Genomic DNA, 16,335 nt, shown 5'->3' with positions numbered 1-16,335 from the left:
ATGGCCTCTGCATCAGCTCCTGCTTCCTGACCTGCTTGAGTTCCAGTCCTGACTTCCTTGGTGATGAACAGCAGTATGGAAGTATAAGCTGAATAAACCCTTTCCTCCCCAACTTGCTTCTTGGTCATGGTGTTTGTGCAGGAATAGAAACCCTGACTAAGACAGAGCCCTTGCCTAGCATGTGTGAGGACCTAGGTTAAGTTCCCAGCCCTGCAAAGAAAAAAAAGACTACTTACATTTATTCTTTTAATTTTAAATTGATATTTTTAAATTGAATGAAATTGAAATTGAAATTGAAATTTAATCACCAGATAATTAAAAGTAAATTAAATTAGAAGTAAAACCAGGAATATGTTTAGGAAAAATATCCAGATATTTTCAAGATAAGTGAAGAAAATGCAAGGATACTTTAGAATTTTTGTTTTGAACTGATGGAATTAATAAGATATAATTTGTGTGTGTGTGTGTGTGTGTGTGTGTGTGTGTGTGTCTGTGTCTGTGTCTGTGTATGAGACAGGGTCTCACTAGTAGCTCTGGCTGTTCTGAATCTCACTCTGTAGACCAGGTTGGCCTCTAACTCACCCACCTCTGCCTTCTGTGTGCCTCCATGCCCAGCGTAAGACATAATTTTAAACTATGAAACTCTCTGTTTTCACTTATTCACCATGTTGTACAGCAATCACCAGTGCCTAGAACATTCCCAGTACCTATGCCTATTAGCAGCAGGTAGTTCCTGCTTCTTCTTCCTACAATCCCCTAGAGATCATTACCCTACCACAGGCAGGTCAGCTTTGTCCTAAGCTCTGTCTGTGCTCTAGACCCATACATTCCCAAAATGTTCATTTTGTTTTGAGACAGGGTTCACTTTGTAGTCCTAACTGGCATGGGACTCACTATGGAGCCCACACTAGCCTTGAACTCACAGATCTGCCTGCCTCTGCGTCTCATCCAGACCCTTCCCCAAATGTTCATTTGCTGCAATAATTTACTGCACTGTCTGTAGTCCCCACCTCCCTGTGTCCTATGAATAAGGATGTGTAGGCAGCTCTGCCTGTCTGCGTTGCTGGTAACCACACTCGTGGGATTTTCCACCATCCGAGCTAAATATGTGTGTGCCGTTTTCTCCCGCTAATCTGTGCTGACAGTTCACTCCAGTGACCCTTGAGAGGGCAAAGGGCGAAGGGAATATGTTTTCCTTCTCCCCTACATTACTAAAACCTACTGGACCATATGCTTTAAAATAGTAAATTTTAATCACGTGAGTTACAACTCAACTTAAAAATATAAGGATCTGATAGAAGTGACTTTGTGTCCCACCCACATCTGGCCTGATTCAGGTTGACCTTCCTGCCAAGTTGAATCTCTTTTCTCAAGAGTCCACACTCAAGGACATCTGTCTGGTTCTCAGCATGGTTCCTGCAGGCTTCCTCCACGACCCGTGGCGGAGACTTGAGCTTTGTGTTTTAGCAGCCATGGTTATTTTCCTATGGTATTATTTCTTTACTGTCTATTGCTAACTTGCTCCATAACCAGGCTCGGTTAAAAGGATAAAGGATGATGGAAAAGTGCTTTGCAACTTCCAGAAAGCATTTCCAGACTCGATTGATCTTGATCTGGCCGTACAATGACAGTCTCTAAGGCTCAGGTCCCCAAAATAGAGTCTCGCTTAGAACAACTAAGTTGTGTGTTTGAACAGGTTATGGAGAGATGGCCTCTTACCCACAGCCTACAAGGACATTACGAAGGGCCATAGGCTTTTAATGAGTAACTTCCAATGAAAGGCTTCGATTAGTCTGTGTTGTACACAATTACCTCAGTTATTAGTCATGGGGAGGATCCAGGGGTTACGTGGCTTGGCCTCATGTGCTCCCCACTTTTATCATGCTGTCTGCGAATCCATTTTCTCCAGCAGGGATGTGTGGACATTCCTCTCTTTGGAGTCAGGGTCTGAGTCACATGACTGCCTTTTGCCAGCTGTGCTGTGATCAGAACTGAGTTCCCTGGTCCTCCTGCCCTTCCTTCTTTCCTCCTTCCCTTCCTTCTTTCCTCCCTTCTTTTTTTTTTTTTACCTCTTCCTTTTCTTCTTCTTTCTATCTCAGCTTCCCCTCACCCCAGCCCAATTTTGGTAAAATATAAATAACTTAAAATAGATGATTTGGGGCTGTGTGTGTGCACATATGTATATATGGTATATGAATGATACATGTATGTATTATGTATGTATGTGTATGACGTATGTATTGCGTGTATGTGTATGATGTATCCATGTATGTATGATGAATGCATGTATGTGGACAGGGAACAACCTTGGGTGCTGTTTCTCAGGAGCCATCGCCCTGCTTGAGAAGTCTTACTGGTGTGGAACTCATCGGTAGCCTAGGCTAGGGAGCCCTAGGGATTTCCCTGCTTCTCTCTTCTAGGAGCTGATATTACAAGCACAAGCCACTGAGCCTGACTTTTTTAACTTGAGTTTTGGGGGTCTGATCTCAGGTCTTCACGCTTACATTAGCAGTGCTTTACCAAATGAGCCATCTCCTTGGCCTGTATTCCAGCCAATTTAAAACATGCAATTCTGTGGCCTTAAGTACATTCACACCTATTTGTAACCAACACCACCATCTGTCTCCAAAACTTTTTCATCTTGAAAAACATGAAACTCTGTTCCCACAAACCGATGATTTTCTCCCAACACGTAGCAGCCACAATTATACTTCCTATTTATGAATTTAATTAAGATACATACCTCTTATAAGAGGAGCCACATGACATCGGTGCTTTTCTCCCTCTCTCTCCACAACTGCAATCAAAGGGTCACATATCCCCTAGGCAAGTAAGTGCTCTACCACAGGACTCTATAATACATATTATATCACATGCACTATGTATATTATATAGTACTATCATACTATTGAAGCATACGCATGTGAATATATGTGTACTTTCCCCCACCCCCTTTTCACTTCTGCTAAATTGTCCAGGCTAGCTTTGAACTTGAGATTGTCCTGCCTCAGTCTCTTGAGCAGGTCTAGAGACCTGTGCTGCCAGGCCTGGCCTGCTTGCTTTTCTTGACAGCAAGGAGTCATGTGGCCCTGGAGCTGACCCCTCCAGGAACTTGATATGTTAACCAGGCCAGGAGGAGGGATAGGAGAGTCTCAAACACACACACACACACACACACACACACACACACACACACACACACACACAGAGAGAGAGAGAGAGAGAGAGAGAGAGAGAGAGAGAGAGCGCCCCAGACAGAGTCAGGAAGACTTTCTGTGCCCTGATGACAGCTGGAAATTCTTTCTGCTCTTCTGTGAGTCGAGTGCTACAAACAGGGGACTTTTCAAGCCCAATTCCAAACACAGGAATTCTTCCCTCGTCAGACTGTCTCCTGGGCCCCATTGAGCCAGCTGGCCTTCCCACGCAAGCCGATGCACTCAGCTGTGACTGCCCGTTCCCGGGTCAGCCTGCTCCAGCTCACCCTTGACGGAGAACACCGGCTCCCTGACAGCTTCGGCTGCTTTCTGTTCCAAGTTGCACAGAGCATCATGAAGACTTTTTTTCAAAACGTGTAGGTCAGCCACTCACAGCAGTTCCTGCGGCCTCGACTGCCATGATCTTTTTATTTATTTGGCCTGTTCTTTGGCATTCGTGACAGGGTCTGAGCCTCATACAGATCCTTCTGGCTTTTGTGGATGTGAATATACCAACTTCTTCCTCCTCAAAAAGAACATAGTGCATTGGATTTGGGATAAGAGTAGAGCTAGACTGGAATCAGGGAGACTAAGAAACAGAGGTGGGGTCCAGGGGGCCCTGGGATGTCCTATGTCAAATCTGATGGCGGGAGGCTGAGAGTGAGCTGCACTGTGCATCACCAAGGCATGAGGACACGTGGACCCCTCCCTCCAGTGACAAAATTTAGCTTTTTTTCAAATTTGTATGTGAGACTACAGTGCCGACTGTCACAGTCAGGCTGTATCCCCTTCCCTTTTGCTAAAGCCATGGACTGATGTGGCCTCCGTCTCTGTCTCACTCCCCGCCCTGCCCCACAGTCTCTCCAGGAGTTACACAGTTCTGTAAGCTCCAGAGATTCTCTCCATTGAAGATTGTGCCAATAGGAGAAACTTTGTCTGCAGGAGACCCAGCTAGAGGGGACGGAATGTAGAGGGAGCAGCAAGACTTGGAGGGGCAGAGGAAGGCCTAGAGAACAGGAAAGAGGTTATCCACCACAGAGCCTGTAAGACAGTAGCCTCCGATGCTGAAAGTCAGATGTAAGCAATCGCCCTAGAGGTTCCGAGAACAGAATGACACGTTCTCAGAGGTAACTGGGAAAGAGACTGAGCCCCAGCTGCATGTCCAAGGTCTCTCTGTTCTGACTCCAGTCCACCCAGTTGGTAGGAGGACGGTCCTAAGTGACGTCAGTATACCTACAGAGGGCACATGCAAGACTTTGGGCCACTGAGTCAGGGATTCCTTAATTTTCTGGGTACTGAATCAGGGATTAGAAGCCTGGGGCTATCTTACTCCCTGACTCTGTCCTCAGTTTTGGCAACGGAGAACTTTGGCTAAATCTGAGAACAAGATCCAATTCAAACGCAACTGGCTTTAGTTAAATATGTATGGTATACATATGACATTAAGAACGGTTCTCTGGTCAGCCAGGGCTGTGCACGCAGGGAGATGAGGCCGGCTCAGATGTTGCTCTCCTTGGGGATGAAGGAGGGGAGCTGTTCTTTTGGAGGTCTGCAGGTTTCTTGGAAGAGCAAGGCTTTGAGCAAGACTGGGAAATACAATGTAGCAAACAAGGAAGAGAGGTGTCAAAATGGCAGACAAAATGGGTGAGCAGAAAACTGTGTATGTGAGGGCTTGGCTAGCTCTGTAAGTGGGGAGTAGGTGGCTAGAGTCTAGACTCAGGTCCTGAGCCAACGGCTGCAGGCAACAGGTGGCAAGAATCAGGCTGGCAGCAAGGCAAGGCCCTGACCCTGGCTAGGGAACCACATACACTATGGAGTCCTCCTTAGTTTCTAAAGGGAAGATGGGTTGCTGCGAAGGACCCTGTGTCCACAGATAAATAGACCGTAAGAGAAAAAACTCAGAGGCCGAGAGAAAAGTCTGGGAGAGAAAAGACTGAGGGCTTTAATTTAGATAACATTAGAATATGAAGGTATATATACATATATGCATATACACATATAAAAATATACATATACAATATATAAGCACACATGTATATGTATACATATATGTATGTATACATATGTGTACATGTACATATATTATATGCATATATTATATAATGTATATGTATATATACATATATGTGTATATATTCCGAATTAGATTGCTTGGGTTTGTGGAAGCTAATACTAACTTCAAGGGGCAGATTTCAGCCTTGCCAGTGGGGAGGCTGGAGAGCTAGTGTGGTCAAGCAGTCTCAAGAAGAGACATGAGTCTGAGAGATGTTTGATTTGGTTTCCTGCAGTTCTCCATGGTGTCTGTGGAGATGCGGCCAGCAGTAGTGGGAGTTTCAGTAGAATTGTGGGAATTTCAGTAGCTAGAGATGGAGGTTCATGGAAGTAACGGCAGGAGACGTGACTCTGGGTGATGAGGACGAGGAAGGGGGCTGGGTTGGCAGAGAGGTAGGTTGGCGTGTACAGAGGAGGAGGACAGCGGAAGACTGGCAGAGAGAAGCCAGGTGATCCCAAGGTAGAATCCAGATGGTGGTCTGGAGGCACAGCGCCCCCAGGAGGCGGCTGCGAGGAAGGTGCGTGGGCTGGGCCTGAGGAAAGGAGTAGACGCAGAAGGTTTGCAGGACCCTATGGGAAGTGTGTTCTGGAACCAGAAGGTGCCAAGTGGGCAGAAAGCAGGTCTGAGGGAAGCCATTCCAGCCCAAGGGAAGAGGCAGCCATGCTCTGGGGTACTGCCACTCAAGGATGACCACGAGTGTACCTTTGAATCGCAGCAGAACCTGAACATGCAGCCTCTGATCCAGGAAAGAAGGAGGCTCAGATGACCGGTGTGGAAGGCCAGGGGCAATACTGGGCCAGGTAAGTAAGTTTAGTTTGCAGAGGAGGTGGGGACACCTGCTGCCCTGGCATGAAGGAAGGTAAGCAGCCATATGAAGGGACTCTGAGGTGAGCCAGGAGAGGCCAGAAAGGGTCTGAGGAAAGACCAGACAGAGCCCTACCAAAGAGGGCCATGAGATGTTCTACAGAGGAAAAATGGAGGTTGGGGCAGAGTCGAGGAATCTGAGAAAGGTGCAGTTCTCAGGGGCAGCTGCCCAGGTGTTGATCCACCCCCAGCATGGTATGGTGCCTAGCCTCCCTGCAGGGTCAGACAAGACAGCTTCAGGTTCAGAGAGGGTGCAAAGATTGATTTAGGTGGGTCCTTCTTGACAGCCTTGAGGAAGTTAGGGACAGAGGGATTGAGGGGACACAGAAAAGCTTGCAAGGGGACACGAGGGGAGCAGGGAATGAGGGATGCACAGAGAACCACAGAAATTGGTGTGGGGCAGAACCTGGGGGAGTGGATGTCCAAGGCACACAGTAAGTAAGCTGTTGAGCCTATTAAGAGGCGGTGTTGTGTCTGGAGAAATGTGGTTGATGCAGGAGGATGGATGGCGAGAGGCAGGGAGAGGCTGGGCCAGTGGCCCAGTTGATTAGAGACCAAGGACGAATCAAGTCCTGACAGACTGTGAATGGAGCCCAGTGCCCTGTGTGGAGAAGTGCTTCTCCCATACAACAGCACTTAGAGGTGCAATGGGTGCTCTCAGAGGTAAGGGGTGGGGTGCTCTGTCCTCTCTCCCTAACCCTGCTTTGTGGGGTCCTTGGCTGAGAGGCTAAGGTTCTAGCTTTATGACTTGGGTGATGCCCCGGGGAAGACATTTTGGAAAAGTGTCTCTTCTTACCTGCTGCCCACCACCAGAGCCTGCTCCAGGGCACTCTAACCCCTTGTCTGGTCCCCTGGCTAGGGGTGGAAAGGGGAAGGGTCAGCCTCTTTTACTCCACTCAAGTGTCTTCTGCATGCCAGGGACCTTAGGCAAGGAAGAGACAGGCCATCAGCACTTCCTGTCTTGGAAGGACAAGCCGCTGCCACCACCGCCAACAGACGGACAGCACAGTGGGATTTCCCGGTTCCAATTTGTTCAGCTCAGTTTGATTCTTTCTTTCCCTAGTGAGATTCATGTGGTGATGTTTGCTCTTCGGCAGCAGTTTACGGGCACAGTGGGGTTTGGAGAGACCTGAGATAGCCACGTGAAGGAAGCAGGTTCTCTGAGGCTGTGCTCTCCCAGCAAGGCCTGGACTCGAACCCATACCCAACTCTCAGGCCCTCAGCCCTTGTCAGATCAACTCCAAGGAGCTTCCATTCCAGGCCTCCCAGGACCCTTGGCCTCACACCACTTCCTGCTAAAAATTGCCACAGGCTTCTCTCCTCAGACCAGAACCTCCCTTTGTTTACTTTACCCCTCAGGACTGGGATTTCTTTGGGCCTGGCTCTCCTTTCCTATTAAGGTCTATGAAAAATGGGTGTGTGTGTGTGTGTGTGTGTGTGTGTGTGATGGGCAGACTGCTGTGCCTGCCCACCTTGGGTTATCTGTGAGTCTCCTGTGCTACCAGCCTGGGGACAGCTCTGGCCCTTGTGCGTCCCTCCCCCACATCTGTACACGCCTATCCTTTCCTGTGTCAATTGACATTTGTCCTCAGTGGGGAGAGAAGACCTAAAGGATTTGCACAGAGAGACCCAGGGCAGAGGGAGATAAATGGAATTTGCAATAAATCCGGGAGCAAAGTTGTAACTTGACTTCAAAACAAACAAAAGGGCCAGAACTGCACTTAAGCTCTGCAGAAGCTCAACTCCCAGTGTAAACAGAAAAGAGCAGTGGGGGTGGGGAGCCTCCGAGGGCCTGGGACAGAGGGGCAGGGTGAGGCTGACTGACTTCCTCCAGAGGATAGGGCTGGGGCAAGGTTTCTGTGGCCTTGCTAAGGGTGGAGGAAGACAGGCCAACTGCTGCTGCCTGCCTCTCTTTTCCCATGACTTTCCTGAAGGGAAAAGTGTCCCCAGGATCTGAAAAGTGTCCCCAGAAAGTCTTTTAGAAGAATGTGTCTGTGGTCTGTGGTCTGTGGCTGGACTAGGAGTTTACCCATCTATCCCACTCCTGGGCTGCATCAGATACCTGCATATCTGTGTGTGTCGCTACACTACTCACAGTAACAGGGAATTAGAGCATGCTTAGATGGCCATCAACACACAAACGCATTGCGAACATGTGGTACTTATACGTGATGGCATTTCATTCGGCTGTAAAGAAAGACAAAATTATGAAACTTGCAGGAAAATGTGTGGACCTGGAAATTATACTCAATGAGGTGGCCCAGATTCAGGAAGAGAACACCGTATGTTCTCTGTCCTATCAGATCTTAGCCTGTGATGTTTATATGTAGATCTGTGGGTGCGAGCATAGATATAGGATGTGAAATGAGGACTGCGACAAGAAGAAACAGGAGACTCGGGGGGGAGGACACAGAAGACACATGAAGAAAAGCAAAACGGAGAGCTGGGGGGGGATGGCTTAGCAGTTAAAAATGCTTGTCTGCGCAAGCCTAACCATCCATGCTCCATCCCCAGAGCCTATGTAAAGATCTAGATGTGGTGGTGCACATTTGTGGTCTCAGATGATAAGCCTATGGTAGGCTTTCTCATTCATACCACCATGCTCACTGAACACGTGCCCAGGGATTGCAGGCAACAGGAGAAGCTAGAAGGAAGGCCTGGACCACACTCTGCCTCAGAGTGCCTGGAAGGAGTCCCTGTTAACAGCATCTTGTCTACAGCACTGTGGGAGAAGAGATTTCCCTTATTCAAGCCAAGGTTCACACCAAGTTTGTGGAAACCAGCACAAGGCTGCCATCATTGGTATACTTGAATCTGGATGTCTTTTCCTTAAAGCCATAAGAGAGACCCTGGGCCAGCCCTGTCACACCACAAGGTTGTCTGAGGAGGCAGAGTCTCTAGAAAAGCACAGAGAAGTGATGGGACCCATTTGGTCGGAAGAAAAAGCAAGACCAAGGGAATGAATTACTCATTCATTCATTCATTCATTCACTTGTTCACTCACTTACCACTGGCTTATGGAACCTACTACAGGCCAGGCTCTTAGAACAAAACTGCACCCAAGGCTAGAGCCAGTCTTGTCCTGATCATAGGAGCTTGGGCCACAAGGTCCATCGTATATCACTGAAAAGGCTGGTTGATGTGTCTGGGATTTTCTCCAACTCTGGGATTGGGTGATTTGGGAGAAGAAAGAAGGGACCAGGGTGTGTTGTGTGTGTGGGGTCATTTTCTATGGTCACAGATGCTGAGAGTCAGGGCAGAAGCAAGGCTGCTGGTGACATGAGCCAGTGAGGAAGTGGCCCTGTGAAGAAAGCATACCTCAGTGGAGGGCTGGTGTGGGCAAGAGCCCAGCAGGGCAGCCACTGGCGAGACGTTGAAGGAGATGAGAAGGTCCCCCCTGACCATCATTAACCATACAAAACCCCAGGTCTCCAAAATAGCTTCAGCTGATTTGTGCTTATCAAATATCAGACTGGAAACCCCAGCAGTTTGTGTAGGATGCTTTCCAGAACGGGAGGGGTCAGGGGAGGATTTTACAAACTTGGCTTCGTGAAGCACAAATTTCCTGGAATTCTGGCCTCCTTGTTCTGGGATCCCCCACCTTCTCATAGGCGTCCTGTTCCTCTCACACACCTGGTGTCTCAGTGAACGGCCACTTTCTAGATGGCCTCTCCAGCCACAGGACATCTGTGTTCCTCAGCTCTTTGGTTTCCTCTTCACATATTTGGGAGTTATATGACACTCCGTGGAGAGTGATGCTGGCAGTCTAAGAAATACTTAGTTCAGAGCCCAAGGCCACTGTGGTTTACTGAAGCTCCATTTCATCTGGGCTAGAGGTGAATGCTTCCCTCCCGAGACCCCAGCAGGCGGGGGGTGTAGCAAAGTTCAAGGAACAGTCGCTTCCACCGAGGCTGAGTGTTTGGCACACACAGCCTGACAACACACTAAAAGACAGTCCAGGTCCAGGACCAGCATCAGCGGGCAGGGCAAGGCAGACTGAAGGAGTGGCCTGAGGGGAGAGGCTATGTCCCTGAATCCTTGCTCCTTCCTAATGATGGTTTGTAGTGGCACCATTAACCCTTCAAATGCTGTCATTGCAAGTCCTACAGTCACCTGACACCACATGTAATTAAAACCTAACTGTTTGTAGTTAACTTTTCTTTTTATGACCTCATAGCTGTCTGTAAGGCCTCCATCCTGGGTCACCTTATTTTCAGAGAGAAACCCAGAGGTATGCTGAGGGGGGGAGAGAGAGAGAGAGAGAGAGAGAGAGAGAGAGAGAGAGAGAGAGACCTAAATACCAGATTCAGAAATAAAAAAAAATGAAGGGGAAAAAACCAACCATAGGCAGCATTTTATGATCGTAAAAGTCACCTGTGGCTATAGAGGACAAGTTAGAAAACACAGAGAAGTCTACAAATGAAACAGAGGCTACCCCAATCCATTCCTAAGGGCTGCCATCAGTGTTCTGAAGTCTAAATGCTCTTCCTGATTCTGAAGCTCTCCCCACATTTGTACCTTCAAAATAAAAGTAGACAGCGAGCCAGATGGCTCGGCAGGTAAAGAGGCTCATTGTCATGCCCAGTGGCCAGAGTTCAGCTGGCCTCCAGGACTTTTATGGTGATAAGAAAGAATGTGATGCCTGTAAGTCGTCCTCTGACCAGCATGTACACAGGTACACACACACACACACACAGAGAGAGAGAGAGAGAGAGAGAGAGAGAGAGAGAGAGAGAGAGAGAGAGAGAGAGAGAGAATAAAGAAATGTAACAAAAATGGAAAGAGGTTTTGATGCCATAGCTCATATAGTTCATAGGACTGCATAGAGTTCCCAGACCTTAATATCTCAGATAAGTTTGATATAGGTATTAGTGAAAAAAATTAAATCCGGGGTGGGGAGGTGCCTTGGTCTATAGAGTGCTTGCTGTGTAAACCTGAGGACTTGGGTTTGGATCCCCAGCACCCAAGTAAAAAGCTGGGCATGATTAGTAGCTCCTGTAGTCCTGCTACTTGGGAGGTGGAGATAGGGAGGATAAAACATAAGGCTTGTTGGCCAACGGTCTAGCCAATCAGTAAGCTCCAGGCTCAACAAGAGGCTGTTTCAAAACAAATAAAGAAGGGATTGAAGAAGACACTTGATGCTGGTCTCTGTCCTTGACATATTGACATACATGTGTACCCATGTACATGCACACATGAACATGTATGCACACATGTATAACTCTTGCCTCTCTCACACACACACACACACACACAGACACACACACAGAGTAAATCAATACACAAATAATTGAATGCCTACCTTGTGAAAGGCAGTTCTGGGCAACTTAGTGCTAAAGAGAGAGACAGAAGGGACACTAACTATTTCAAGATAAATATGTAAATAGGATGTAAATAAGGGTTGAGAATACAGCTCAGTCCCTTAAGTACTTGCTAAGCATTAGGAGCTAAGTTTGGTTTCTAGCACTTGTGTAAAAAAGCCAGGATGGCTGCTCGTGCAGACAGGGAGGTGGCTGGATCCCAGGAGCTTGCTGGTCAGCCAGCCTAGTCTAGTCAGCAATCTCTAAGTCCCAGTAAAAGACTCTGACTCAACAAGACAAAGTGGATAGCTACCGAGAAATGACACCAGAGGTTGATCTCTGGCCTCCACATGCATGTAAATGCACATACACACAAATACATACACTCACATCCATGTGCGTGTGCACACATACACACACAATATATATATATATATATATATATATATATATATACATATATATATATATACACACACATATATATATATATATATATATATACATATATAGTGGGCAGATACTCAGTAGTAAGGCATTTGCATAATATGTAAGTCCCTGGATTCAATCCCCAGTACTGATACAACTGAAATAAAGCCACTAAGTTTTAGGAAACCATAGAACTAGACAGATGGAACTAGACAGGTGAAGAGAAGCTAATGACCAAAGTTCCATTGCATAGAGGACAGAAGAATAAAGAACAAGCACCAGTCATTGGGTTTAACACACAGGAGAGAAGACAGTGGGCAGGTACAGGAGGAAGGCAGTGTTTGGTGGACCACCATTGTGATTATATGGAGATGAAAATAGACCATAATAACCATTTGATCGGGCAGTAGAGTTGACTAATGGGAGTTCTGTGCATAAATATCCAAATAAAGAATTAAACTCAGTCTTCAAGATATTCAGGCTTGACCCCATTAATGTCTTTTGAGAGTTAGCCAACTGATAGCCTTTAGTCATCTTTATATTTATAAAGGCCTTTCTCCAAAGAATTCAAAGTGCCCTCTCCCAGGATCCTTTAGGGGTAAGTTGGTGGAAGATACTACACATGGACACTGCTGAAGGATGAGAATGCCACTGTCAATCAAAGTCACCAGGTGTCTGTAGTGAGGGCCCTACCCTCTGTGACTGGGTCATTCCAAATCACCCACAGCTTACTAATATTCCTGCTCTCCTTGATGACCTTGTCCATCTGTGGCTACAGCATCTGATGCTTCAGTAGGTAGCTGCAGGATAATGATAGAGGAATCCTGGAGCCAGCTGTGGAACTTCCGTATGCTTGGTGTTGGACCACAAAGAGACACCAACATCTTACTTCTGATTAGATTATCTATCTATCTATCTATCTATCTATCTATCTATCTATCTATCTATCTATATTTTTTTGTGACAGGTTTCCTCTGTGTAGCCCAGGTTGTCTTGGAACTCAATCTGTAGACCAGGCTGACCTCAAACTCAGAGATCCTCCTGCCTCTGCCTCCTGAGTACTGGGATTAAAGGCAAGTACCACCATCATCTAGCTCTGATAATTTATTTACCATAAGCAAATGCTGAGATCAATGATTAGGCCAGCCTTTTGTGACTGGCAGTGAATGAGCACGCAGTGCCACGATGGTGTCGGGCATGCTTTGAGAATCCAAGGCGGTAGGGTTGGCTACTTGCCAACCCCAAAATGCCACATATCACCACTGTACCATATGTGAATCTTTGCACCCAACCATGTGGTGGCCAAGTCTCGCTTCTGGTGGTTTGTGTTGCAGCTGAAGAAGATGAAGTCATCCGGGGAGATTGTGTACTGCGGGCAGGTGTTTGAGAAGTCACCCCTGCTCGTGAAGAGCTTCAGCATCTGGCTGCACTACGACTCCTGCAGTGGCACACAGAACATGTGCCGGAAGTACTGAGACCTGACCACTGCTGGCGCAGTCACACAGTGCTACTTCGCCACGAGTGTCAGACACCGTGCATGCACACTCTCCATCCATATCATGAAGGTGGAAGAGATTGCATCTGGCAAATGCCGCCAGCCAGCTGTCAAGCAGTTCCATGACTTCAAGATCAAATTCCCACTGCCCCACCGCACAAGTCAGCACAAGCCACGCTTCACCACCAAGAGGCCCAACACCTTCTTCTAGACACAGAGACCCACTGAATAAAACTTCAGACTGTCATATATATATATATGCGTGTGTGTGTATATATATATATATATATATATATATGTGTGTGTGTGTGTGTGTGTGTGTATGTATGTGTATATACACACACACACACACACACACACACACACACACACACACACACACACACACATATATATCAAACCAAGAAAACAGGCAATTGCCCAGGTTGCGATCTGCAGGAACCTTTTCTTAAGAACTTCTCCAGAGCTGTTCAGTAGTACCCCGATCCTGTGCAGGACCCAGCCATATGCTCAGAAGTCAAACTCTTTCTAAATGCAGAGACTATCAGGGCATACCACTAAGATGAGATCTGAGAGATGGCTTAGTAGGTAAATGTTTTGCCTTACAATATCCAGGACCTGTGTTTGATCCTCAGTACCAGAAAACCAAACCAAACCAAACCAAACAGAACCACTATCCAGGCATAGTATCACATGCTTGTAGTCCCAGCATTAGGGAGGTAGACACAGGTAGATACCTGTGGCTCACTGGGCAGCCAGGTTAGACTAATTGGTGAGCTTCAGCCTAGTGAGAAACCTTGTCTCAAAATAAGGTGGATGGTATTTCTGAGACTATCCTCTGGCCTCTATGTACCACATACATGTATGTACACAAGCATCTGAACACACATGTATACCTGCATGTTAATGTGAGCATACACACACACACACACACACACACACACACACACACACTGGGGAGGAGGAGAAGATGAAGACAAAGAACGATGTAATTGGTCACCTCTGTATTGTAATTGGTGTTGAGTGTTGGCTTTACCATGCCAAGAAGGAAAGGAAATGCCAAAGGCTCCAATGGTTGTAGCACTTTACAAAGCCTGTGCTCTGTCTACAAAAGATGCCTCATGTAAAGTCACACTTCCCAGGTCTTGTTGAGCTTAGCTTGGGAGGACTATCTCTTTTGGGGTGGGCCAAGAAGTTCACATTCCCAGCTTGGTACTTATGAACCTCATGCAGGCCACTGGCACATTGGCACAAAGCCAGGGTTTAGTGATTGCACAAGGGGCCCGATCCCTACGAAGCCAGCCCAAGGAGCCACATCAGCTCTCTCTGAGCCTTCGCTTGTTGCAGCAAATACTCCTCTTCAAGTCACCTGCAGCCAATAGGATGCTAGAGGACAGGCTCCTAACCATCTTGGCTCTCCGCAGCAGTCTTCTGCAGACTTCTGCAGAACTGGGGTGTCCCACAAAGAGATGAGGGGCACTTAGCACACAATGCTTTCTTTTCTGGTTTTGGTGGAGAAATCTCTGCTGTCTGATCATGACTCAGAAATTATATAACTTGTTCAGAGAACAAAATGCTAAGTGTTCATTAAGTGAGTTGGGAGACCCAGAAGGTCCAGACACTGTATAGAGCAGGTCCTGGAGCTGCAGGCAGAGATCTAATTGGGGGGAGGCCCTGGAAGGGAGAGAGGATGAGAAGGAGCTTTAACGGAGGAATTTCTGAGACCATCATGGAGTTCCCGTCTTTTCTTTAGTGTCTCCAATCGGCTTCATACAATACAGTCAAGGTATAGTGGATCAACTCCAGGACAGGCAATCACAGTGCAGACCCATCTTACCATCTGGGAGGTGGGACATCTCCATAGGGTGATGGAGAAAGGTCACAGGCAGGGTTGGGACGAGAACTCTTGCCTTGTCTTTCCTCAATATTCTCTTTCTACTTGAAAAGAGAAGGATAAAGTCCTCCAGTGCTGGAGTCAGATGGCTTTAGTGTGTAGCCTGAAAGATTCAGTCTACTGGCCATGTGACTCCTCCACAGTACTAAAGGGAATAGATTTCTCCAATAGAGTGGTCCAGCTTGCCTCTTCCTCTGGGCCCCGGGAATTAGCTCATTAGACTCCTCTTGGGTGTCGAGACAATGGGTTGCCATGGGTACTCTCAGAACAGCACCCAACATGTAATGAGTTCTGTAGGGTGGGGTCATCCCCTTCTTCTCCCTCCAACTCTCCTTCTTTTCCCTTCCCTTCTTCCCCCTCCTCTTGAACCTAGGTCTGGTTAGCTGTGGACATTTGTCTATTTTGCTATAACCCCTGGCAGTTTCAGCGTGTTAGAGGAGTGTGGGAATCGGGCACTGGCCTGTGTCCTGCAGTGAGCCATAAAACAGCGGCAAAGGGAGCGGCCAGTGCAGATAGGCCTAGAGATGAAAGGCAGTGTGTTTTCCTTTCCAGAGTTCGGCTGTGTTCCTGAAGGCCCACAGCTTCCTCTGTCCTGCTGCTGGCTCTCCTTTTTTTTTTTTTTTCTCTTCCCAGTTCCCCTCAGGGATATCTTAAGAGGCAAACTTCCAGCACTAACAGGAGGTCTTTTGTTCTCCTAGTCTCAAAGTGGACTTTAACCCAGTTACTACAGACTGAGTCACAGTAAAAACAAACAAATAATAATACTTGGTTTTTCTTAAAGCCTCTTCCATTCCTGTTGACTGAAAAGGGGGAATCTGACACTTTCTTGGGCCTATGGGGGCTCTTCCCCACCCCAACCTTTTAGAGAGACAGTCTCAGAGAACCTTCCAGAACATTCTGGAGCTAGGCACTATGACTTGTTTTAGACTTTCATCTGATTTTGGGTGGTGTATGGACTCTGAGGAATTTGGGGGTCTCAGCATAGTCCTGGTAGGGCTCATCCTAGTCTGAGGAGCACTTGTTACACTCCTGGTGTGGACACATACTTACTCCTGGACTAGCCTCCCTTATTCACACTTTAGAGTCTTTATATGTGAAACTAGGGG

The 16,335-nt window shown here is 47.2% G+C and overlaps 1 long non-coding RNA gene and 1 pseudogene across 1 annotated transcript, besides 1 other annotated feature; one reads left to right on the top strand and one right to left on the bottom strand.

The window, feature by feature from the left end:
* Positions 1 to 3,220: 3,220 nt before the first annotated feature.
* 4933435C09Rik lies at positions 3,221 to 16,173 on the bottom strand. The gene is made up of 3 exons (XR_381736.3): positions 15,173 to 16,173; positions 6,908 to 7,033; positions 3,221 to 3,720 (listed from the first exon to the last, which is right to left on the bottom strand). It is a non-coding gene; the product is annotated as an RIKEN cDNA 4933435C09 gene (long non-coding RNA).
* Positions 6,477 to 8,914: an enhancer, noted in NCBI's record as "VISTA enhancer mm1699". NCBI's record gives its function as "enhancer in: other[7/10]" and the evidence as "EXISTENCE:transgenic organism evidence [ECO:0001131][PMID:17130149]".
* Gm5654 (predicted gene 5654) lies at positions 13,032 to 13,543 on the top strand (annotated as a pseudogene).
* Positions 16,174 to 16,335: the final 162 nt, after the last annotated feature.

This window comes from Mus musculus, chromosome 12 (assembly GCF_000001635.26).
Source record: "Mus musculus strain C57BL/6J chromosome 12, GRCm38.p6 C57BL/6J".
NCBI lineage: Eukaryota > Metazoa > Chordata > Mammalia > Rodentia > Muridae > Mus > Mus musculus.
This window is presented reverse-complemented; position numbering and strand designations above follow the sequence as displayed.